The sequence below is a fragment of the Zophobas morio genome, unplaced genomic scaffold (assembly GCF_036711695.1).
Source record: "Zophobas morio isolate AGI-343-1 ecotype UQ-CSIRO unplaced genomic scaffold, CSIRO_AGI_Zmor_V1 ptg000007l, whole genome shotgun sequence".
Taxonomy (NCBI): Eukaryota; Metazoa; Arthropoda; class Insecta; order Coleoptera; family Tenebrionidae; genus Zophobas; species Zophobas morio.
Window position 1 is genome coordinate 524,487 of NW_026972112.1, and position 26,595 is coordinate 551,081.

At 29.4% G+C, this 26,595-nt stretch overlaps 1 protein-coding gene across 4 annotated transcripts in view; it reads right to left on the reverse strand.

Moving 5' to 3' along the window:
- The window catches only part of Nacp60e (Na channel protein 60E), a 398,987-nt gene that overhangs the window by 197,753 nt on the left and 174,639 nt on the right, over positions 1-26,595 (reverse strand). The window lies entirely within an intron of this gene.

Sequence of the window (26,595 nt, forward strand, 5' to 3'; positions counted from 1 at the left end):
CACAATATTTCATTTTCCCATTTTCTCCAATATTCAATTTTTTCATTTGTCAATATTTCGGTCTCATTTTTCGATTTTTTAGTTTTTCGTTACGTCAATTTTTCAATTTCTTGATTTTCATTTTTCATTTTTCTGATTTTTTAATTTTCATTTTCTCGACTTTAGATCAATGCTTCCTTTAATTTTATATTTTTTCATTTATTCAATTGTTCAAATTTTCTAATTTTAAAATTTTTCAATTCTGCAATTTTTGGATGTCTCAATTAGCCGATTTTCCGATTTTTTAATTTTCAATATTTCCATTAAAAAAAACTAAAATTCTTAACATTCTTTCAAATTCTTCAAAAAAACCGTCAAGGGCTCCAAGATTGTGTCAATGTTCAAAAAAAGGGATTTTTTAAAATTCTTCCAGAAAAACCTTCCGTCCTCTAAAGATTCTTTCAAATTCATTAAAAACAGTATCGAGAGCTAAATTTTTCAAAAAAGAGGAAAGCTGTTGGAACAATAAAAAATTCTTCCAAATTACTTTATTATTTCAATATTTCTTATGATTTTAAAATTTTTCATTTATTCAATTGTTCAAATTTTCTAATTTTAAAATTTTTCAATTCCGCAATTTTTGGATTTCCCAATTATCCGATTTTCCGATTTTTAAAAAAAACTGTCAGGCGGCCCTAGATTCTTTTGAAATAAAAGACATTTTTAGGGGCCTATAAGATCGTTCCAAATTTTTCAGAGGCCCTTAAGATGCCTCAAATTTTTCAGAAAAAAAACTTATCAAGAACCTCTAAGATTCTTTCGAATTCTTCAAAAAAAAACCGTCAAGGGCTCCAAGATTGTTTCGATGTTAAAAAAATGGGATTCTTTAACATTCCTCACGAAAAACCGTCCGTCCTCTCAAGATTCTTTCAAATTCAAAAACAGCATCAAGAGCTTCCAAGGTATAAATTTTTCAAAAAAAAGGAAAGCTTCCGGAACCATAAAAAATTCTTCCAAATTACTTTATTTTTTCAATGTTTCTTATGATTTTATAATTTTTCATTTATTCAATTGTTCAAATGTTCTAATTTTACAATTTTTCAATTCTGTAATTTTTGGATTTCCCAATTATCCGATTTTCCGATTTTTTAATTTTCAATATTTCGTTTAAAAAAAAAACTAAAATTCTTAACATTCTTTCAAATTCTTGAAAAAAACTGGCAGGAGGCCCCAAGATTCTTTTGAAATAAAAGACCTTTTTAGATGCTCATAAAATCCTTTCAAATTTTTCAGAGGCCCTTAAGATCCTTTCAAATTTTTCAGAAAAAAACACATATCAAGACAATCTAAGATTCTTTCAAATTCTTCAAAAAACCGTCAAGGGCTCCAAGATTGTTTCAATGTTCAAAAAAAGGGATTCTTTAAAATTCCTCCAGAAAAACCGTCCGTCCTCTCAAGATTCTTTCAAATTCCTTAAAAACAGCATCAAGAGCTTCCAAGATCTAAATTTTTCAAAAAAAAGGAAAGCTTCCGGAACCATCAAAAATTCTTCCAAATTACTTTATTTTTTCAATGTTCCTTTTGATTTTAAAATTTTTCATTTATTCAATTATTCAAATTTTTTAATTTTAAAATTTTTCAATTCTGCAATTTTTGGTTTTCCCAATTATCCGATTTTCCTAATTTTTTAATTTTCAACATATCGATTTAAAAAAAAAATAAAATTCTTAACATTCTTTCAAATTCTTAAAAAAAACTGTCAGACGGCCCCAAGATTCTTTTGAAGTAAAAGACATTTTTAGAGGCCAATAAGATCCTTTCAAGTTTTTCAGAAAAAAAAAACCTATCAAGAACCTCTAAGATTCTTTCAAATTCTTCAAAAAAACCGTCAAGGGCTCCCAGATTGTTTCAATGTTCAAAAAAAGGGATTCTTTCAAATTCCTCCAGAAAAACCGTCCGTCCTCTCAAGATTCTTTCAGATTCATTAAAAACAGCATCAAGAACTTCCAAGATCTAAATTTTTGAAAAAAAAGGAATGCTTCCGGAACCATCAAAAATTCTTCCAAATTACTTTATTTTTTCAATGTTTCTTTTGATTTTAAAATTTTTCATTTATTCAATTATTCAAATTTTATAATTTTAAAATTTTTCAATTCTGCAATTTTTGGATTTCCCAATTATCCGATTTTCCGATTTTTTAATTTTCAATATTTCGATTTAAAAAAAAACTAAAACTCTTAACATTCTTTCAAATTCTTAAAAAAAACTGTCAGGCGGCCCCTAGATTCTTTTGAAATAAAAGACATTTTTAGAGGCCCATAACATCCTTTCAAATTTTTCAGAGGCCCTTAAGATCCTTTCAAATTTTTCAGAAAAAAAAACCTATCAAGAATCTCTAAGATTCTTTCAAATTATTCAAAAAAAACCGTCAGGGGCTCCAAGATTGTTTCAATGTTCAAAAAAAGGGATTCTTTAAAATTCCTCCAGAAAAACCGTCCGTCCTCTCAAGATTCTTTCAAATTCATTAAAAACAGCATCAAGAGCTTCGAAGATCTAAATTTTTCAAAAAAAAAAGGAAAGCTTCCGAAACCATCAAAAATTCGGCCAAATTACTTTATTTTTTCAGTGTTTCATTATGATTTTATAATTTTTTATTTATTCAATTGTTCAAATTTTGTAATTTTACAATTTTACAATTCTGCAATTTTTGGATTCCCCAATTATTTTCCGATTTTTTAATTTTCAATATTTCGATTAAAAAAAAAACTAAAACTCTTTAACATTCTTTCAAATTCTTAAAAAAAAACTGTCAGGCGGCCCCAAGATTCTTTTGAAATAAAAGACATTTTTAGAGGCCCATAACATCCTTTCAAATTTTTCAGAGGCCCTTAAGATCCTTTCAAATTTTTCAGAAAAAAAAACCTATCAAGAACCTCTAAGATTCTTTCAAATTATTCAAAAAACACCGTCAAGTGCTCCAAGATTATTTCAATGTTCAAAAAAACGGATTCTTTAAAATACCTCCAGAAAAACCGTCCGTCCTCTCAAGATTCTTTCAAATTCATTAAAAACAGCATCAAGAGCTTCTAAGATCTAAATTTTTCAAAAAAAAAAGGAAAGCTTCCATAACCATAAAAAATTCTTCCAAATTACTTTATTTTTTCAATTTTTCTTATGATTTTATAATTTTTCATTTATTCAATTGTTCAAATGTTCTAATTTTACAATTTTTCAATTCTGTAATTTTTGGATTTCCCAATTATCCGATTTTCCGATTTTTTAATTTTCAATATTTCGTTTAAAAAAAAAACTAAAATTCTTAACATTCTTTCAAATTCTTAAAAAAAACTGTCTGGCGGCCCCAAGATTTTTTTGGAATAAAAGACATTTTTAGGGGGCCATAAGATCCTTATATATTTTTCAGAGACCCTTAAGATCCTTTCAAATTATTCTTCAAAAAAAACCGTCAAGGGCTCCAAGATTGTTTCAATGTTCAAAAAATCGGATTCTTTAAAATTCCTCCAGAAAAACCTTCCGTCCTCTCAAGATTCAAATTTTTCAAAAAAAAGGAAAGCTTACGGAACCATAAAAAATTCTTCCAAATTACTTTATTTTTTCAATGTTTCTTATGATTTTATAATTTTTCAATTATTCAATTGTTCAGATTTTCTAATTTTTAAATTTTTCAATTTGGCATTTTTAAATTTCTCAATTGTCGGATTTTCCGATTTATTTAATTTTCAGTATTTCGATTTTACAATATTTAGTTTTTTCGATTAAAAAAAAACTCAGGATTCTTAGAAAAAAATTTCTTAAGAACCCCTAAAACGTTTTCAAATTCTTAAAGAAAAGCGTTAGGTGCCCAAAAATTCTTTCAAATTTTTCTGAAAAAAAAAATCTGTCAAGAACTTCCAAGATTCTTTCAAATTCTTAAAAAAACGGTCCCAAGATTGTTTCAATGTTCAAAAAAAAAAACCTCCAGGATCTTTTAAAATTCTTCAAAAATGTCAGCTCTCCAAAGATTCTCTCAAATTCCTCCAGAAAAAGTGTCAGTCCCAGATTCTTTCAAATTCAGTATCAGGAGCTTTCAAGATCTTCTAAATTTTTCAAAAAAAAAGAAAAACTTCCGGAATTCCCAAGATTCTTTGAAATTTAAAGATAAAAAACTTCAAGAACCCCCAAGACTCTTTCAAATTCTTCAAAAGAAAAATCAATGGCCCCAATATTGTTTATTTCCTAAAAAAAACGTCCAGGATTCTTTAAAATTCCTCAAAAATGTCAGCTCTTCCCAATATTCATTCAAATTCCTCCAGAAAAAACGTCAATCCCCTCAAGATTTTTTCAAATTCATGAAAACCAGCATCAGGAGCTTCCAAGACTTTGTAAATTTTTCAAAAAAAAAAGAAAAACTTCCGGAACCTCAAGATACTTTCGAATAAAAAAACAGTTTAAGAACCCCCAAGATTTTTTCAAAATCTCCAAAAAAAAAGCTTCGGGAACTCAAGGTTCTTTTAAATTAAAAAAAAAAACTGTCAGAAGCCCACAAGATTATTTTAAAGCGTTCAAAAATCCGTCAGGAGGATCTAAAATTCTTTTGAATTAAAATAAACCTGTTAGAGATCCTCAAGATTCTTTCAAATTTTTCAGAAAAAAAATCTGTCAAGAACCTTCAAGATCCTTTCGAAGATTTCATTTCTTCAACTGTTTCATCCGCAATTTTTCGATTTTACAATTGTTTCGTTTCCCCATTTTTCAACTTCTCGATTTTATAATTTTTCGCTTATTCAGTTTTTCAAATTCTTGATTTTGTTTTTGTAATTTTTCGTTTATTCAATTAATTATTTTAGGTTTCAAGTTATCAGTTCTTCGTTTGTTCAATTTTTCGTTTTGCAATTCTGCACTCCATTCGGTCTTTCAGTTTCCCAATTTTTAATTTTTCTATTTTTCTGTTTCGTTTCTTCAATTTTTCGATTTTATAATTTGTCGTTTTCTTAAATTTTTAAATTTTAGTTCCTTTTCCGTTTTTCTAGTTTGTGCGTGTTGTCAATTTTCGATTTTTCAATTTTCCAATAATTTCGAGTTTCCCGATTTAAAATTTTTAGGTGTTTCAATTTTTCATTTCTTAAATTTTTCCCTTACAATTTTTCATTTTTCTATTTTTCAGTTTTTGATCCACTGTTTTTTGATTTTCAGTTCCCTTATCTTTAATTTCCCGATTCTGCAAATATTCGGTGTTTTTGGTTTTTCGTTGTTTAATTTTTAAATTTTCTGTTTGTTCAATTTTTTATTGTTCTATTTTTCGGTTTTCAATGTCGATTTTTCGTCTTCTTTGATTTTACAATTTTTTGTTTGATTAATTTATCGACTTTTCGATTTTCCAGTTTTTCGTTCCTCCAATTTTTCGAGATTTCAGTTTTTAATTTTTTATTTTTGAATTTTTCCATTCATTTATTTGTCAGTTTTTCAATTTTTAATTCTTCAGTTTTTCTGTTTCGTTTCTTTAGTTTTTAGACTTTACAATTTTTAGTTTTTTCAATTTTTTAAACTTTCCATCCTCAAATTTTTTTATTTTCATTTTTTCAATTTTTCATTTCTGAATTTTCCAATAACTTCGAGTTTCCCGAGTCAAAATTTTTAGATTTTTAAATTTTTCATTTTTCGGTTATCCAGTTTTTCGTTTCGTTAGTTTTCCGATTTGCAATTTTACGATTTTCCAATTTTTGATCCACTATTTTTTCATTTTTCAGTTTCATCGTTTTTAATTTTTCGCCTTTTCAATTTCTCGACTCTCATATACGTTTTTTTTTTTCAATTTTTCGTTTTACTATTTTTTTGATTTTTCAATTTTTCTGTTTAGTTGAGTTTTTCGATTTTATAATATTTCGCATTCTCAATTTTTACGTTTTTCATTTTTTCACTTTTTCGTTTACAATTTTACGATTTTCCAATTTTTTGTCCACTATTTTTCAATTTCCCGATTCTGCAAATATTGGGTATTTTTAGTTTTTCGTTATTTAATTTTTAGATTTTCTGTTTAGTATTCATTTTTTTTATTTTTCTATTTTTCAATTTTTCGTTTTCCAATTTCTCGATTTGCAATTTTCAAAATTTTCAGTTTTTTGGATTTTGATTTTTCAACTTTATTAATTTGCCAAAATCAGTCTTATTTTGGCAAGTACTATCCAGAAAACAAGATTCCATCGGTAACATTTTCTTCAAATTAGTTTTAAGCACCACTTGATTATTAGTCTTCCAGAAACGCGTTCTGCAGATAGATCCCGTCTTCCTCCCTTGAAAAATCCCCTAATATATAACCGCACCCCTAAAAAACCTCTTCCAAGTCCCGAATTGACGCGCCATAGATTCCCGTGCAAAAACAACCAAGACGTCGTTCCTGCTGGTCGTAAGCCTGCAGCCCAACAAATTGCGTTTTAACAACCGCCGTTCAGATTCCGTCGCCCAGGCCGAATCTCCCCACCACCGCACGCCGCCGACGTCCGTAACCGCCGTCCGAGAGGTGTGCGACTCTATTCCCGGGGGCGGCGACCACAGTGGCCTCATTTTTCATACGGAATTATGCATTAGATCCATGCGGACTTCTCAAACAACAAAGACAAAGAGGAATCCGACAGAATGCTAAGAGAGTAAAGAACCGATCGGCTTTTTGGGTTTATGCCGCCATAAATTATACAGGTTAGTACAGCGTGCGGCGGCGGGTTCGGCGGGACGGGGGTGTTATTAAAAATTGATTTTTTGCGTTCGGACGGGTTAAGACGGATTGTTTCATACGTTTGGTCGTTCACGGGGCGGATAATTTTATTAAGGGAAAATTATTAAAAGGGGCGAGAGGTAATTGCTCGAAATTGATTCGGGGTGGTTTGTTTAATTTTAATTAATTGGAGTGGGTCTCGTTCATACGGAAACCGAAGAGAGATTGCGAGGGATTTGGGTAAATTGATTGGTCAAAATGTTAAGAGAGTGTTGCCAGCTATAGGCTGAAAGAGATGTTGAATGTGTTCAACCCAACAAACAAGGAAAACATTTTTTGTAATCAATTTGCGAGGATTATGTTATTTTATATAACTGATGTTGTAGATTTCTACCATCTGGTGTTTTATCTAGTAAACTCTGCATACTAGATTAAAGAATATATCAAGGCAAACTGCAAAAACTGTAAAAATTGATGATAAAATTATATAACACACCTGCAGCTTTTTTGAGTTGAATTTGTCAATTCTTCAGTTCTTATATTTTTTTGTTTCTTCAGTTTTTGATTTGCAATTTTTCTGCAATTTTTGGATTTGAGTTTCTCGAGTTTTCAATCTTTAATCTCAATTTTAATTCTTCCAATTTTTCGTTTCTAGTTTTACGATTTGCGATTTTTCAATTTTTCGTTTCGCTTAATTTTTTTATTGTTACAAATTTTCGATTTTTAAATGTTCCGATTTTTAATTTTTTTGTTTTTTCAGTTCCGATTTTATCAATTTTTAGTTTCTATAATTTTTCCATTTGCAATTTTTTAATTTTCCATTTTTTGTTTCTTCATTTTTATGATATGTTTCTCTTAAAGTTGTCATTTTTAAATTTTTCATTTTTCCGAGTTTACTAGTTTTGGATGTTTCAGTTTTTAGATTTTTCAATTTTTCGATTTGATATTTCTTGTTTCGGTTTTTCATTTTCTTTATTTTTCCAAATTTTAGGTTTTTCAATGTTCAGATTTTGAATTTATAAAATTGTTTTTTTTTCCGTTTTTAATTTTTCGATATTTCAACCTTTAGATTTTTTAGTTTTCTGTTTTCTTTAATTTTTCAATTTTGCGTATTAAGAAAAAAAATGGACCAAATATAAGCCCCGCCCACCCACCCCTTCTCAATTGTGATGAATGCTTTACTCATCGTGAGCTGAAGGGCGGAGTTTAGTTGCAAAAACCTCATTTCTCTACAAGAAATTAGCGTATGAAATATGTTTTCAAAAGGGTAGAATTTACTAAAGAAGTAATATCTTACAATTAAACTCCGCCCCTCGTCTGATTAGGAATGAAAAACTCATCACAATTGAGATCGAGGCGGGTGGGTGGGGCTTATTCTTTTTTTTTTTTTTTCATGATATACATAGTTTTCTTTCAACAATTTTTTGCCGCAAAGAACAAGGGATATTGTAATAAAAAACATAGTCAGTCTACTATTCAATAATTTTGGACTGCACTCCTAATGTAAGTCACGTAGAATAACTTGTACTTTCTCGTTTTCCTCGGAAAACTGAAGAAATCAAAAATTGAAAACTCTAAAAATAGAAAAATTAAAAATTGAAAAAACTAAAAATTAAACGAAAAATTGAAAATGGAAAAATTCAAAACTGAAAATTCTAGAAACTCAAATCAAAAACTGCAAAATATAGAAACTGAATTGAAAAGTTGAAAAATTGAAAAATTAAATTTAAACTTCAAAACTCGCAAAAATGAAGGAACAAAAAGAAATGAAAAATTGAAGAAAAAAATCAAGTCAAGTAAGCTGCGGGAACGTTATTTACGCCACTGGTTTTTACTTTTACTTCGTTTTCCCGACTAAAAAAAAATCAAAATTCTTAGAAAAAAAATCCCCTAAGAACCTTCAATACAGTTTCAAATTTTTAAAAATAAAGCGTTTAAATTAAAAAAAATCAGGAACTGCCCAAGATATTTTTTCAAAGAAATCCTCTAAAACTCTAACTTTCTTTCAAATTTGTCTGAAAAAAAATCTGTCAAGAACCTCCAAGATTCTTTCAAATTCTTAAAAAAAAGTCAACCGCCCCAAGATTGTGTCAATGTTCAAATAAAAAAACGTCCAGGATTCTTAAAAATTCCTCAAATTTTTCGATTTGCAATTTTTTGTTTCGGTATATCATTTTCTTTATTTTTCCAAACTTTCGGTTTTTCAATGTTCTGATTTTCAATTTATCAAATTGCTTTCTTTCCGTTTTAAATTTTTCGATATTTCAACCTTTAGATTTTTTAGTTTTCCGTTTTCTTTAATTTTTCAATTTATACATTTTTCAATGTTTCGGTGTCATAACTTTTGCAACTTTAATTTTTTTAAATTTTCCAATTCGCGACAAAACACAAGCCCCGCCCACCCACCCCTTCTCAATTGTAATGAATATTTTATTCATCGTGAGGTGAAGGGCGCAGTTTAGCAGCAAAATCCTCATTTCTCTACAAGAAATTACTATATGAAATATGTATGTTTTTAAAAGGGTAGAATTTTTTAGAGAAATATTGATGCTACATTTAAACTCCGCTCTTCGGTCTGATTAGGAATGAAACACTCATTACAATTGAGATTGGGGCTGGTGGGCGGGGCTTATTTTTTTTTTTAATTTATAGAATTTTTTCAACAGGATAGTTAAATATGTTATCAGTTTCTTGTTGGGAAAAGAAGACTTCACATATTAAGAAAAAAAATGGACCACATATAAGCCCCGCGCACCCACCCCTTCTCAAATGTGATGAATGCTTTATTCATCGTGAGCTAAAGGGCGGAGTTTAGTTGCAAAAACCTCATTTCCCTACAAGAAATTAGTCTATGAAATATGTTTTCAAAAGTGTAGAATTTTTTAGAAAAGTAATATCTTACAATTAAACTCCGCCCCTCGTCTGATTAGGAATGAAAAATTCATCACAATTGAGATCAGGGCTTGTAGGTGTGGCTTAGTCTTTGTTTTTTTTTTTCATTATATACATAGTTTTCTTTCAATAATTTTTTGCCGCAAAGAACAAGGGATATTGTAATAAAAAACATTTTCAGTCTACTATTCAATCATTTTGGACTGAACTCCTAATGTAAGTCACGTAGAATAACTTGTACTTTCTTGTTTTCCTCGAAAAACTGAAGAAATCAAAAATTGAAAAATCTAAAAATATAAAAATCAAAAATTGAAAAAATAAAAAATTAAACGAAAAATTGCAAGTGGAAAAATTAAAAACTGAAATTTCTAGAAACTCAAATAAAAAAACTGCAAAATATAGAAACTGAATTGAAAAGTGGAAAAATTGAAAAATTAAATTTAAACTTCAAAACTCGAAAAAATGAAGGAACAAAAAGAAATGAAACATTGAAGAAAAAATTCAAGTCAAGTAAGCTGCGGGAACGTTATTTACGCCACTGGTTTTTACTTTTACTTCGTTTTCCCGATTAAAAAAAAAAATCAAAATTCTTAGAAAAAAATCCCCTAAGAACCTTCAATACTTTTTCAAATTTTTAAAAATAAAGCGTTTAATTTAAAAAAAAAACAGGAACTGTCCAAGATACTTTTTCAAAGAAATCCTCTAAAACTCTAACTTTCTTTCAAATTTTTGTGAAAAAAAAATCTGTCAAGAACCTCCAAGATTCTTTCAAATTCTTAAAAAAAAGGCAACCGCCCCAAGATTGTTTCAATGTTCAAAGAAAAAAACGTCCAGGATTCTTTAAAATTCCTCAAATTTTTCGATTTGCAATTTTTTGTTTGGGTTTTTCATTTTCTTTATTTTTCCAAATTTTCGGTTTTTCAATGTTCAGATTTTCAATTTATCAAATTGTTTTTTTTCGTTTTTAATTTTTCGAGATTTCAACCTTTAGATTTTTTAGTTTTCCGTTTTCCTTAATTTTTCAATTTAGACATTTTTCAATGTTTCGGTGTCATAACTTTTGCAGCTTTAATTTTTTTAATTTTTCCAATTCGCGACAAAACATAGCCCCGCCCACCCACCCCTTCTCAATTGTAATGAATATTTTATTCATCGTGAGGTGAAGGGCGCAGTCTAGCAGAAAAATCCTCATTTCTCTACAAGAAATTACTATATGAAATATGTATGTTTTTAAAAGGGTAGAATTTTTTAGAGAAATATTGATGTTACATTTAAACCCCGCTCTTCGGTCTGATTAGGAATGAAAAACTCATCACAATTGAGATTGGGGCGGGTGGGTGGGGCTTGTTTTTTTTGTTGGGAAAAGAAGACTTCACATATTAAGAAAAAAAATGGACCAAATATAAGCCCCACCCACCCACCCCTTCTCAATTGTGATGAATGCTTTATTCATCGTGAGCTGAAGGGCGGAGTTTAGTTGCAAAAACCTCATTTCTCTACAAGAAATTAGCGTATGAAATATGTTTTCAAAAGGGTAGAATTTTCTAGAGAACTAATATCTTACAATTAAACTCCGCCCCTCGTCTGATTAGGAATGAAAAACGCATCACAATTGAGATCGAGGCGGGTGGGTGGGGCTTAATCTTTGTTTTTTTTTTTTTTCATTATATACATAGTTTTCTTTCAACAATTTTTTGCCGCAAAGAACAAGGGATATTGTATAATAAAAAACATAGTCAGTCTACTATTCAATAATTTTGGACTGCACTCCTAATGTAAGTCACGTAGAATAACTTGTACTTTCTCGTTTTCCTCGAAAAACTGAAGAAATCAAAAATTGAAAAATCTAAAAATAGAAAAATTAAAAATTGAAAAATAAAAAAATTAAATGAAAAATTGCAAATGGAAAAATTAAAAACTGAAAATTCTAGAAACTCAAATCAAAAAAACTGCAAAATATAGAAACTGAATTGAAAAGTGGAAAAATTGAAAAATTAAATTTAAACTTCAAAACTCGAAAAAATGAAGGAACAAATAGAAATGAAAAATTGCAGAAAAAATTCAAGTCAAGTAAGCTGCAGGAACGTTATTTACGCCACTGGTTTTTACTTTTACTTCGTTTTCCCGATTAAAAAAAAAATCAAAATTCTTAGAAAAAAATCCCCTAAAAACTTTCAATACTTTTTCAAATTTTTAAAAATAAAGCGTTTAAATTAAAAAAAAACAGGAACTGTCCAAGATACTTTTTCAAAGAAATCCTCTAAAACTCTAACTTTCTTTCAAATTTTTCTAAAAAAGAAATCTGTAAAGAACCTCCAAGATTCTTTCAAATTCTTAAAAAAAAAAGTCAACCGCCCCAAGATTGTTTCAATGTTCAAAGAAAAAAACGTCCAGGAGTCTTTAAAATACCTCCAATTTTTCGATTTGCAATTTTTTGTTTCGGTTTTTGATTTTCTTTATTTTTCCAAATTTTCGGTTTTTCAATGTTCTGATTTTCAATTTATCAAATTGCTTTTTCCCGTTTTTAATTTTTCGATATTTCAACCTTTAAATTTTTTAGTTTTACGTTTTATTTAATTTTTCAGTTTATACATTTTTCAATGTTTCGGTGTCAAAACTTTTGCAGCTTTAATTTTTTTAATTTTTCCAATTCGCGACAAAACATAGCCCCGCCCACCCACCCCTTCTCAATTGTAATGAATATTTTATTCATCGTGAGGTGAAGGGCGCAGTTTAGCAGCAAAATCCTCATTTCTTTACAAGAAATTAATAAATGAAATATGTATGTTTTTAAAAGGGTAGAATTTTTTAGAGAAATATTGATGTTACATTTAAACCCCGCTCTTCGGTCTGATTACGAATGAAAAACTCATCACAATTGAGATTGGGGCGGGTGGGTGGGGCTTGTTTTTTTTTTAATTTATAGATTTTTTTCAACAGGATAGTTAAATATGTTATCAGTTTCTTGTTGGGAAAATAAGAGTTCACATATTAAGAAAAAAAATGGACCAAATATAAGCCCCACCCACCCACCCCTTCTCAATTGTGATGAATGCTTTATTCATCGTGAGCTGAAGGGCGGAGTTTAGTTGCAAAAACCTCATTTCTCTACAAGAAATTAGCGTATGAAATATGTTTTCAAAAGAGTAGAATTTTCTAGAGAAGTAATATCTTACAATTAAACTCCGCCCCTTGTCTAATTAGGAATGATGAATTTTGGATTGTACTCCGAATGTAAGTCACGTAGAATAACTTGTACTTTCTCGTTTTCCTCGAAAAACTGAAGAAATGAAAAATTGAAAAATCTAAAAATAGAAAAATTAAAAATTGAAAAAATAAAAAAATTAAACGGAAAATTGCAAATGAAAAAATTAAAAACTGAAAATTCTAGAAATTCAAATCAAAAAACTGCAAAATATAGAAACTGAATTGAAAAGTTGAAAAATTGAAAAATTAAATTTAAATTTCAAAACTCGAAAAAATGAAGGAACAAAAAGGAATGAAAAACTGAAGAAAAAATTCAAGTCAAGTAAGCTGCGGGAACGTTATTTACGCCACTGGTTTTTACTTTTACTTCGTTTTCCCGATAAAAAAAAATTCAAAATTCTTAGAAAAAAATCCCCTAAGAACCTTCAATACTTTTTCAAATTTAAATTCAAATGGAGTTATCTATGATCCAAAACTCAGTTTTAAATATCATATCGATTCGATTGTTAGCTCTGCTTTTAAATCTTTAGGGTTCATACTACGAAATGGTCGCCTTTTTAATGATGTCGATACTTTGAAATTATTGTATACTGCATATGTCAGATCACATCTTGAGTATGCATCGTTGGTGTGGTCACCTTTGTATAACATTTACATATCAGAATTAGAGAGGATCCAGCGCAGGTTTCTTAAAACAGCTTCGTATTTATCGGAAGGGGTTTACCCCCCACAAGGCTATCCGCAAGAATTGCTACTGAGAAAATTTAGTTTGAATTCTCTAGTTACAAGAAGAATTGAACACTCCATTCTATTTCTTTTTAATCTCATACACGGGCGACATGAATGTGTTTGTATACTAAATCAGTTGGATTTCAAGATTCCTGTACGCGACACTAGAAGTAACGACACTTTCTACATCAAGACTTCTAGGACCAACATTATGTCCAATTCACCTCTCATCTTCATGCTCGCCAACTACACCTGTATTCAAGATAATATCGACATTTTTAATTCAACCTCAAATGATATAAAAAAACAATTTCGACCTGAACATCCGTAAGTCACCTATCTGCACATGTTATTAATAGTTTATTTTTGTTTTGTAATAAGTATTGTATTTTTATGTATGTATGATTACCATGTCCTGTTATTGGGCCTTAAGCCCGTTGGGCACTGTATTGAAATAAATAAATAAATAAATAAATAAATTTTTAAAAATAAAGCGTTTAAATTAAAAATAAACAGGAACTGTCCAAGATACTTTTTCAAAGAAATCCTCTAAAACTCTAACTTTCTTTCAAATTTTTGTGAAAAAAAAATCTGTCAAGAACCTCCAAGATTCTTTCAAATTCTTAAAAAAAAAGTCAACCACCCCAAGATTGTTTCAATGTTCAAAGAAAAAAACGTCCAGGAGTCTTTAAAATTCCTCAAATTTTTCGATTTGCAATTTTTTGTTTCGGATTTTCATTTTCTTAATTTTTCCAAATTTTCGGTTTTTCAATGTTCAGATTTTCAATTTATCAAATTGCTTTTTTTCCGTTTTTAATTTTTCGATATTTCAACCTTTAAATTTTTTAGTTTCCCGTTTTCTTTAATTTTTCAATTTATACATTTTTCAATGTTTCGGTGTCATAACTTTTGCAGCTTTAATTTTTTTAATTTTTCCAATTCGAGACAAAACGTAAGCCCCGCCCACCCACCCCTTCCCAATTGTAATGAATATTTTATTCATCGTGAGGTGAAGGGCGCAGTTTAGCAGCAAAATCCTCATTTCTCTACAAGAAATTACTATATGAAATATGTATGTTTTTAAAAGGGTAGAATTTTTTAGAGAAATATTGATGCTACATTTAAACTCCGCTCTTCGGTCTGATTAGGAATGAAACACTCATTACAATTGAGATTGGGGCTGGTGGGCGGGGCTTATTTTTTTTTTTAATTTATAGAATTTTTTCAACAGGATAGTTAAATATGTTATCAGTTTCTTGTTGGGAAAAGAAGACTTCGCATATTAAGAAAAAAAATGGACCACATATAAGCCCCGCGCACCCACCCCTTCTCAAATGTGATGAATGCTTTATTCATCGTGAGCTAAAGGGCGGAGTTTAGTTGCAAAAACCTCATTTCCCTACAAGAAATTAGTCTATGAAATATGTTTTCAAAAGTGTAGAATTTTTTAGAAAAGTAATATCTTACAATTAAACTCCGCCCCTCGTCTGATTAGGAATGAAAAATTCATCACAATTGAGATCAGGGCTTGTAGGTGTGGCTTAGTCTTTGTTTTTTTTTTTTCATTATATACATAGTTTTCTTTCAATAATTTTTTGCCGCAAAGAACAAGGGATATTGTAATAAAAAACATTTTCAGTCTACTATTCAATCATTTTGGACTGAACTCCTAATGTAAGTCACGTAGAATAACTTGTACTTTCTTGTTTTCCTCGAAAAACTGAAGAAATCAAAAATTGAAAAATCTAAAAATATAAAAATCAAAAATTGAAAAAATAAAAAATTAAACGAAAAATTGCAAGTGGAAAAATTAAAAACTGAAATTTCTAGAAACTCAAATAAAAAAACTGCAAAATATAGAAACTGAATTGAAAAGTGGAAAAATTGAAAAATTAAATTTAAACTTCAAAACTCGAAAAAATGAAGGAACAAAAAGAAATGAAACATTGAAGAAAAAATTCAAGTCAAGTAAGCTGCGGGAACGTTATTTACGCCACTGGTTTTTACTTTTACTTCGTTTTCCCGATTAAAAAAAAAAATCAAAATTCTTAGAAAAAAATCCCCTAAGAACCTTCAATACTTTTTCAAATTTTTAAAAATAAAGCGTTTAATTTAAAAAAAAAACAGGAACTGTCCAAGATACTTTTTCAAAGAAATCCTCTAAAACTCTAACTTTCTTTCAAATTTTTGTGAAAAAAAAATCTGTCAAGAACCTCCAAGATTCTTTCAAATTCTTAAAAAAAAGGCAACCGCCCCAAGATTGTTTCAATGTTCAAAGAAAAAAACGTCCAGGATTCTTTAAAATTCCTCAAATTTTTCGATTTGCAATTTTTTGTTTGGGTTTTTCATTTTCTTTATTTTTCCAAATTTTCGGTTTTTCAATGTTCAGATTTTCAATTTATCAAATTGTTTTTTTTCGTTTTTAATTTTTCGAGATTTCAACCTTTAGATTTTTTAGTTTTCCGTTTTCCTTAATTTTTCAATTTAGACATTTTTCAATGTTTCGGTGTCATAACTTTTGCAGCTTTAATTTTTTTAATTTTTCCAATTCGCGACAAAACATAGCCCCGCCCACCCACCCCTTCTCAATTGTAATGAATATTTTATTCATCGTGAGGTGAAGGGCGCAGTCTAGCAGAAAAATCCTCATTTCTCTACAAGAAATTACTATATGAAATATGTATGTTTTTAAAAGGGTAGAATTTTTTAGAGAAATATTGATGTTACATTTAAACCCCGCTCTTCGGTCTGATTAGGAATGAAAAACTCATCACAATTGAGATTGGGGCGGGTGGGTGGGGCTTGTTTTTTTTGTTGGGAAAAGAAGACTTCACATATTAAGAAAAAAAATGGACCAAATATAAGCCCCACCCACCCACCCCTTCTCAATTGTGATGAATGCTTTATTCATCGTGAGCTGAAGGGCGGAGTTTAGTTGCAAAAACCTCATTTCTCTACAAGAAATTAGCGTATGAAATATGTTTTCAAAAGGGTAGAATTTTCTAGAGAACTAATATCTTACAATTAAACTCCGCCCCTCGTCTGATTAGGAATGAAAAACTCATAACAATTGAGATCGAGGCGGGTGGGTGGGGCTTAATCTTTGTTTTTTTTTTTTTTCATTATATACATAGTTTTCTTTCAACAATTTTTTGCCGCAAAGAACAAGGGATATTGTATAATAAAAAACATAGTCAGTCTACTATTCAATAATTTTGGACTGCACTCCTAATGTAAGTCACGTAGAATAACTTGTACTTTCTCGTTTTCCTCGGAAAACTGAAGAAATCAAAAATTGAAAACTCTAAAAATAGAAAAATTAAAAATTGAAAAAACTAAAAATTAAACGAAAAATTGAAAATGGAAAAATTCAAAACTGAAAATTCTAGAAACTCAAATCAAAAACTGCAAAATATAGAAACTGAATTGAAAAGTTGAAAAATTGAAAAATTAAATTTAAACTTCAAAACTCGCAAAAATGAAGGAACAAAAAGAAATGAAAAATTGAAGAAAAAAATCAAGTCAAGTAAGCTGCGGGAACGTTATTTACGCCACTGGTTTTTACTTTTACTTCGTTTTCCCGACTAAAAAAAAATCAAAATTCTTAGAAAAAAAATCCCCTAAGAACCTTCAATACAGTTTCAAATTTTTAAAAATAAAGCGTTTAAATTAAAAAAAATCAGGAACTGCCCAAGATATTTTTTCAAAGAAATCCTCTAAAACTCTAACTTTCTTTCAAATTTGTCTGAAAAAAAATCTGTCAAGAACCTCCAAGATTCTTTCAAATTCTTAAAAAAAAGTCAACCGCCCCAAGATTGTGTCAATGTTCAAATAAAAAAACGTCCAGGATTCTTAAAAATTCCTCAAATTTTTCGATTTGCAATTTTTTGTTTCGGTATATCATTTTCTTTATTTTTCCAAACTTTCGGTTTTTCAATGTTCTGATTTTCAATTTATCAAATTGCTTTCTTTCCGTTTTAAATTTTTCGATATTTCAACCTTTAGATTTTTTAGTTTTCCGTTTTCTTTAATTTTTCAATTTATACATTTTTCAATGTTTCGGTGTCATAACTTTTGCAACTTTAATTTTTTTAAATTTTCCAATTCGCGACAAAACACAAGCCCCGCCCACCCACCCCTTCTCAATTGTAATGAATATTTTATTCATCGTGAGGTGAAGGGCGCAGTTTAGCAGCAAAATCCTCATTTCTCTACAAGAAATTACTATATGAAATATGTATGTTTTTAAAAGGGTAGAATTTTTTAGAGAAATATTGATGCTACATTTAAACTCCGCTCTTCGGTCTGATTAGGAATGAAACACTCATTACAATTGAGATTGGGGCTGGTGGGCGGGGCTTATTTTTTTTTTTAATTTATAGAATTTTTTCAACAGGATAGTTAAATATGTTATCAGTTTCTTGTTGGGAAAAGAAGACTTCACATATTAAGAAAAAAAATGGACCACATATAAGCCCCGCGCACCCACCCCTTCTCAAATGTGATGAATGCTTTATTCATCGTGAGCTAAAGGGCGGAGTTTAGTTGCAAAAACCTCATTTCCCTACAAGAAATTAGTCTATGAAATATGTTTTCAAAAGTGTAGAATTTTTTAGAAAAGTAATATCTTACAATTAAACTCCGCCCCTCGTCTGATTAGGAATGAAAAATTCATCACAATTGAGATCAGGGCTTGTAGGTGTGGCTTAGTCTTTGTTTTTTTTTTTCATTATATACATAGTTTTCTTTCAATAATTTTTTGCCGCAAAGAACAAGGGATATTGTAATAAAAAACATTTTCAGTCTACTATTCAATCATTTTGGACTGAACTCCTAATGTAAGTCACGTAGAATAACTTGTACTTTCTTGTTTTCCTCGAAAAACTGAAGAAATCAAAAATTGAAAAATCTAAAAATATAAAAATCAAAAATTGAAAAAATAAAAAATTAAACGAAAAATTGCAAGTGGAAAAATTAAAAACTGAAATTTCTAGAAACTCAAATAAAAAAACTGCAAAATATAGAAACTGAATTGAAAAGTGGAAAAATTGAAAAATTAAATTTAAACTTCAAAACTCGAAAAAATGAAGGAACAAAAAGAAATGAAACATTGAAGAAAAAATTCAAGTCAAGTAAGCTGCGGGAACGTTATTTACGCCACTGGTTTTTACTTTTACTTCGTTTTCCCGATTAAAAAAAAAAATCAAAATTCTTAGAAAAAAATCCCCTAAGAACCTTCAATACTTTTTCAAATTTTTAAAAATAAAGCGTTTAATTTAAAAAAAAAACAGGAACTGTCCAAGATACTTTTTCAAAGAAATCCTCTAAAACTCTAACTTTCTTTCAAATTTTTGTGAAAAAAAAATCTGTCAAGAACCTCCAAGATTCTTTCAAATTCTTAAAAAAAAGGCAACCGCCCCAAGATTGTTTCAATGTTCAAAGAAAAAAACGTCCAGGATTCTTTAAAATTCCTCAAATTTTTCGATTTGCAATTTTTTGTTTGGGTTTTTCATTTTCTTTATTTTTCCAAATTTTCGGTTTTTCAATGTTCAGATTTTCAATTTATCAAATTGTTTTTTTTCGTTTTTAATTTTTCGAGATTTCAACCTTTAGATTTTTTAGTTTTCCGTTTTCCTTAATTTTTCAATTTAGACATTTTTCAATGTTTCGGTGTCATAACTTTTGCAGCTTTAATTTTTTTAATTTTTCCAATTCGCGACAAAACATAGCCCCGCCCACCCACCCCTTCTCAATTGTAATGAATATTTTATTCATCGTGAGGTGAAGGGCGCAGTCTAGCAGAAAAATCCTCATTTCTCTACAAGAAATTACTATATGAAATATGTATGTTTTTAAAAGGGTAGAATTTTTTAGAGAAATATTGATGTTACATTTAAACCCCGCTCTTCGGTCTGATTAGGAATGAAAAACTCATCACAATTGAGATTGGGGCGGGTGGGTGGGGCTTGTTTTTTTTGTTGGGAAAAGAAGACTTCACATATTAAGAAAAAAAATGGACCAAATATAAGCCCCACCCACCCACCCCTTCTCAATTGTGATGAATGCTTTATTCATCGTGAGCTGAAGGGCGGAGTTTAGTTGCAAAAACCTCATTTCTCTACAAGAAATTAGCGTATGAAATATGTTTTCAAAAGGGTAGAATTTTCTAGAGAACTAATATCTTACAATTAAACTCCGCCCCTCGTCTGATTAGGAATGAAAAACGCATCACAATTGAGATCGAGGCGGGTGGGTGGGGCTTAATCTTTGTTTTTTTTTTTTTTCATTATATACATAGTTTTCTTTCAACAATTTTTTGCCGCAAAGAACAAGGGATATTGTATAATAAAAAACATAGTCAGTCTACTATTCAATAATTTTGGACTGCACTCCTAATGTAAGTCACGTAGAATAACTTGTACTTTCTCGTTTTCCTCGAAAAACTGAAGAAATCAAAAATTGAAAAATCTAAAAATAGAAAAATTAAAAATTGAAAAATAAAAAAATTAAATGAAAAATTGCAAATGGAAAAATTAAAAACTGAAAATTCTAGAAACTCAAATCAAAAAAACTGCAAAATATAGAAACTGAATTGAAAAGTGGAAAAATTGAAAAATTAAATTTAAACTTCAAAACTCGAAAAAATGAAGGAACAAATAGAAATGAAAAATTGCAGAAAAAATTCAAGTCAAGTAAGCTGCAGGAACGTTATTTACGCCACTGGTTTTTACTTTTACTTCGTTTTCCCGATTAAAAAAAAAATCAAAATTCTTAGAAAAAAATCCCCTAAAAACTTTCAATACTTTTTCAAATTTTTAAAAATAAAGCGTTTAAATTAAAAAAAAACAGGAACTGTCCAAGATACTTTTTCAAAGAAATCCTCTAAAACTCTAACTTTCTTTCAAATTTTTCTAAAAAAGAAATCTGTAAAGAACCTCCAAGATTCTTTCAAATTCTTAAAAAAAAAAGTCAACCGCCCCAAGATTGTTTCAATGTTCAAAGAAAAAAACGTCCAGGAGTCTTTAAAATACCTCCAATTTTTCGATTTGCAATTTTTTGTTTCGGTTTTTGATTTTCTTTATTTTTCCAAATTTTCGGTTTTTCAATGTTCTGATTTTCAATTTATCAAATTGCTTTTTCCCGTTTTTAATTTTTCGATATTTCAACCTTTAAATTTTTTAGTTTTACGTTTTATTTAATTTTTCAGTTTATACATTTTTCAATGTTTCGGTGTCAAAACTTTTGCAGCTTTAATTTTTTTAATTTTTCCAATTCGCGACAAAACATAGCCCCGCCCACCCACCCCTTCTCAATTGTAATGAATATTTTATTCATCGTGAGGTGAAGGGCGCAGTTTAGCAGCAAAATCCTCATTTCTTTACAAGAAATTAATAAATGAAATATGTATGTTTTTAAAAGGGTAGAATTTTTTAGAGAAATATTGATGTTACATTTAAACCCCGCTCTTCGGTCTGATTACGAATGAAAAACTCATCACAATTGAGATTGGGGCGGGTGGGTGGGGCTTGTTTTTTTTTTAATTTATAGATTTTTTTCAACAGGATAGTTAAATATGTTATCAGTTTCTTGTTGGGAAAATAAGAGTTCACATATTAAGAAAAAAAATGGACCAAATATAAGCCCCACCCACCCACCCCTTCTCAATTGTGATGAATGCTTTATTCATCGTGAGCTGAAGGGCGGAGTTTAGTTGCAAAAACCTCATTTCTCTACAAGAAATTAGCGTATGAAATATGTTTTCAAAAGAGTAGAATTTTCTAGAGAAGTAATATCTTACAATTAAACTCCGCCCCTTGTCTAATTAGGAATGATGAATTTTGGATTGTACTCCGAATGTAAGTCACGTAGAATAACTTGTACTTTCTCGTTTTCCTCGAAAAACTGAAGAAATGAAAAATTGAAAAATCTAAAAATAGAAAAATTAAAAATTGAAAAAATAAAAAAATTAAACGGAAAATTGCAAATGAAAAAATTAAAAACTGAAAATTCTAGAAATTCAAATCAAAAAACTGCAAAATATAGAAACTGAATTGAAAAGTTGAAAAATTGAAAAATTAAATTTAAATTTCAAAACTCGAAAAAATGAAGGAACAAAAAGGAATGAAAAACTGAAGAAAAAATTCAAGTCAAGTAAGCTGCGGGAACGTTATTTACGCCACTGGTTTTTACTTTTACTTCGTTTTCCCGATAAAAAAAAATTCAAAATTCTTAGAAAAAAATCCCCTAAGAACCTTCAATACTTTTTCAAATTTAAATTCAAATGGAGTTATCTATGATCCAAAACTCAGTTTTAAATATCATATCGATTCGATTGTTAGCTCTGCTTTTAAATCTTTAGGGTTCATACTACGAAATGGTCGCCTTTTTAATGATGTCGATACTTTGAAATTATTGTATACTGCATATGTCAGATCACATCTTGAGTATGCATCGTTGGTGTGGTCACCTTTGTATAACATTTACATATCAGAATTAGAGAGGATCCAGCGCAGGTTTCTTAAAACAGCTTCGTATTTATCGGAAGGGGTTTACCCCCCACAAGGCTATCCGCAAGAATTGCTACTGAGAAAATTTAGTTTGAATTCTCTAGTTACAAGAAGAATTGAACACTCCATTCTATTTCTTTTTAATCTCATACACGGGCGACATGAATGTGTTTGTATACTAAATCAGTTGGATTTCAAGATTCCTGTACGCGACACTAGAAGTAACGACACTTTCTACATCAAGACTTCTAGGACCAACATTATGTCCAATTCACCTCTCATCTTCATGCTCGCCAACTACACCTGTATTCAAGATAATATCGACATTTTTAATTCAACCTCAAATGATATAAAAAAACAATTTCGACCTGAACATCCGTAAGTCACCTATCTGCACATGTTATTAATAGTTTATTTTTGTTTTGTAATAAGTATTGTATTTTTATGTATGTATGATTACCATGTCCTGTTATTGGGCCTTAAGCCCGTTGGGCACTGTATTGAAATAAATAAATAAATAAATAAATAAATTTTTAAAAATAAAGCGTTTAAATTAAAAATAAACAGGAACTGTCCAAGATACTTTTTCAAAGAAATCCTCTAAAACTCTAACTTTCTTTCAAATTTTTGTGAAAAAAAAATCTGTCAAGAACCTCCAAGATTCTTTCAAATTCTTAAAAAAAAAGTCAACCACCCCAAGATTGTTTCAATGTTCAAAGAAAAAAACGTCCAGGAGTCTTTAAAATTCCTCAAATTTTTCGATTTGCAATTTTTTGTTTCGGATTTTCATTTTCTTAATTTTTCCAAATTTTCGGTTTTTCAATGTTCAGATTTTCAATTTATCAAATTGCTTTTTTTCCGTTTTTAATTTTTCGATATTTCAACCTTTAAATTTTTTAGTTTCCCGTTTTCTTTAATTTTTCAATTTATACATTTTTCAATGTTTCGGTGTCATAACTTTTGCAGCTTTAATTTTTTTAATTTTTCCAATTCGAGACAAAACGTAAGCCCCGCCCACCCACCCCTTCCCAATTGTAATGAATATTTTATTCATCGTGAGGTGAAGGGCGCAGTTTAGCAGCAAAATCCTCATTTCTCTACAAGAAATTACTATATGAAATATGTATGTTTTTAAAAGGGTAGAATTTTTTAGAGAAATATTGATGCTACATTTAAACTCCGCTCTTCGGTCTGATTAGGAATGAAACACTCATTACAATTGAGATTGGGGCTGGTGGGCGGGGCTTATTTTTTTTTTTAATTTATAGAATTTTTTCAACAGGATAGTTAAATATGTTATCAGTTTCTTGTTGGGAAAAGAAGACTTCGCATATTAAGAAAAAAAATGGACCACATATAAGCCCCGCGCACCCACCCCTTCTCAAATGTGATGAATGCTTTATTCATCGTGAGCTAAAGGGCGGAGTTTAGTTGCAAAAACCTCATTTCCCTACAAGAAATTAGTCTATGAAATATGTTTTCAAAAGTGTAGAATTTTTTAGAAAAGTAATATCTTACAATTAAACTCCGCCCCTCGTCTGATTAGGAATGAAAAATTCATCACAATTGAGATCAGGGCTTGTAGGTGTGGCTTAGTCTTTGTTTTTTTTTTTTCATTATATACATAGTTTTCTTTCAATAATTTTTTGCCGCAAAGAACAAGGGATATTGTAATAAAAAACATTTTCAGTCTACTATTCAATCATTTTGGACTGAACTCCTAATGTAAGTCACGTAGAATAACTTGTACTTTCTTGTTTTCCTCGAAAAACTGAAGAAATCAAAAATTGAAAAATCTAAAAATATAAAAATCAAAAATTGAAAAAATAAAAAATTAAACGAAAAATTGCAAGTGGAAAAATTAAAAACTGAAATTTCTAGAAACTCAAATAAAAAAACTGCAAAATATAGAAACTGAATTGAAAAGTGGAAAAATTGAAAAATTAAATTTAAACTTCAAAACTCGAAAAAATGAAGGAACAAAAAGAAATGAAACATTGAAGAAAAAATTCAAGTCAAGTAAGCTGCGGGAACGTTATTTACGCCACTGGTTTTTACTTTTACTTCGTTTTCCCGATTAAAAAAAAAAATCAAAATTCTTAGAAAAAAATCCCCTAAGAACCTTCAATACTTTTTCAAATTTTTAAAAATAAAGCGTTTAATTTAAAAAAAAAACAGGAACTGTCCAAGATACTTTTTCAAAGAAATCCTCTAAAACTCTAACTTTCTTTCAAATTTTTGTGAAAAAAAAATCTGTCAAGAACCTCCAAGATTCTTTCAAATTCTTAAAAAAAAGGCAACCGCCCCAAGATTGTTTCAATGTTCAAAGAAAAAAACGTCCAGGATTCTTTAAAATTCCTCAAATTTTTCGATTTGCAATTTTTTGTTTGGGTTTTTCATTTTCTTTATTTTTCCAAATTTTCGGTTTTTCAATGTTCAGATTTTCAATTTATCAAATTGTTTTTTTTCGTTTTTAATTTTTCGAGATTTCAACCTTTAGATTTTTTAGTTTTCCGTTTTCCTTAATTTTTCAATTTAGACATTTTTCAATGTTTCGGTGTCATAACTTTTGCAGCTTTAATTTTTTTAATTTTTCCAATTCGCGACAAAACATAGCCCCGCCCACCCACCCCTTCTCAATTGTAATGAATATTTTATTCATCGTGAGGTGAAGGGCGCAGTCTAGCAGAAAAATCCTCATTTCTCTACAAGAAATTACTATATGAAATATGTATGTTTTTAAAAGGGTAGAATTTTTTAGAGAAATATTGATGTTACATTTAAACCCCGCTCTTCGGTCTGATTAGGAATGAAAAACTCATCACAATTGAGATTGGGGCGGGTGGGTGGGGCTTGTTTTTTTTGTTGGGAAAAGAAGACTTCACATATTAAGAAAAAAAATGGACCAAATATAAGCCCCACCCACCCACCCCTTCTCAATTGTGATGAATGCTTTATTCATCGTGAGCTGAAGGGCGGAGTTTAGTTGCAAAAACCTCATTTCTCTACAAGAAATTAGCGTATGAAATATGTTTTCAAAAGGGTAGAATTTTCTAGAGAACTAATATCTTACAATTAAACTCCGCCCCTCGTCTGATTAGGAATGAAAAACTCATAACAATTGAGATCGAGGCGGGTGGGTGGGGCTTAATCTTTGTTTTTTTTTTTTTTCATTATATACATAGTTTTCTTTCAACAATTTTTTGCCGCAAAGAACAAGGGATATTGTATAATAAAAAACATAGTCAGTCTACTATTCAATAATTTTGGACTGCACTCCTAATGTAAGTCACGTAGAATAACTTGTACTTTCTCGTTTTCCTCGAAAAACTGAAGAAATCAAAAATTGAAAAATCTAAAAATAGAAAAATTAAAAATTGAAAAATAAAAAAATTAAATGAAAAATTGCAAATGGAAAAATTAAAAACTGAAAATTCTAGAAACTCAAATCAAAAAAACTGCAAAATATAGAAACTGAATTGAAAAGTGGAAAAATTGAAAAATTAAATTTAAACTTCAAAACTCGAAAAAATGAAGGAACAAATAGAAATGAAAAATTGCAGAAAAAATTCAAGTCAAGTAAGCTGCAGGAACGTTATTTACGCCACTGGTTTTTACTTTTACTTCGTTTTCCCGATTAAAAAAAAAATCAAAATTCTTAGAAAAAAATCCCCTAAAAACTTTCAATACTTTTTCAAATTTTTAAAAATAAAGCGTTTAAATTAAAAAAAAACAGGAACTGTCCAAGATACTTTTTCAAAGAAATCCTCTAAAACTCTAACTTTCTTTCAAATTTTTCTAAAAAAAAAATCTGTAAAGAACCTCCAAGATTCTTTCAAATTCTTAAAAAAAAAAGTCAACCGCCCCAAGATTGTTTCAATGTTCAAAGAAAAAAACGTCCAGGAGTCTTTAAAATACCTCCAATTTTTCGATTTGCAATTTTTTGTTTCGGTTTTTGATTTTCTTTATTTTTCCAAATTTTCGGTTTTTCAATGTTCTGATTTTCAATTTATCAAATTGCTTTTTCCCGTTTTTAATTTTTCGATATTTCAACCTTTAAATTTTTTAGTTTTACGTTTTATTTAATTTTTCAGTTTATACATTTTTCAATGTTTCGGTGTCAAAACTTTTGCAGCTTTAATTTTTTTAATTTTTCCAATTCGCGACAAAACATAGCCCCGCCCACCCACCCCTTCTCAATTGTAATGAATATTTTATTCATCGTGAGGTGAAGGGCGCAGTTTAGCAGCAAAATCCTCATTTCTTTACAAGAAATTAATAAATGAAATATGTATGTTTTTAAAAGGGTAGAATTTTTTAGAGAAATATTGATGTTACATTTAAACCCCGCTCTTCGGTCTGATTACGAATGAAAAACTCATCACAATTGAGATTGGGGCGGGTGGGTGGGGCTTGTTTTTTTTTTAATTTATAGATTTTTTTCAACAGGATAGTTAAATATGTTATCAGTTTCTTGTTGGGAAAATAAGAGTTCACATATTAAGAAAAAAAATGGACCAAATATAAGCCCCACCCACCCACCCCTTCTCAATTGTGATGAATGCTTTATTC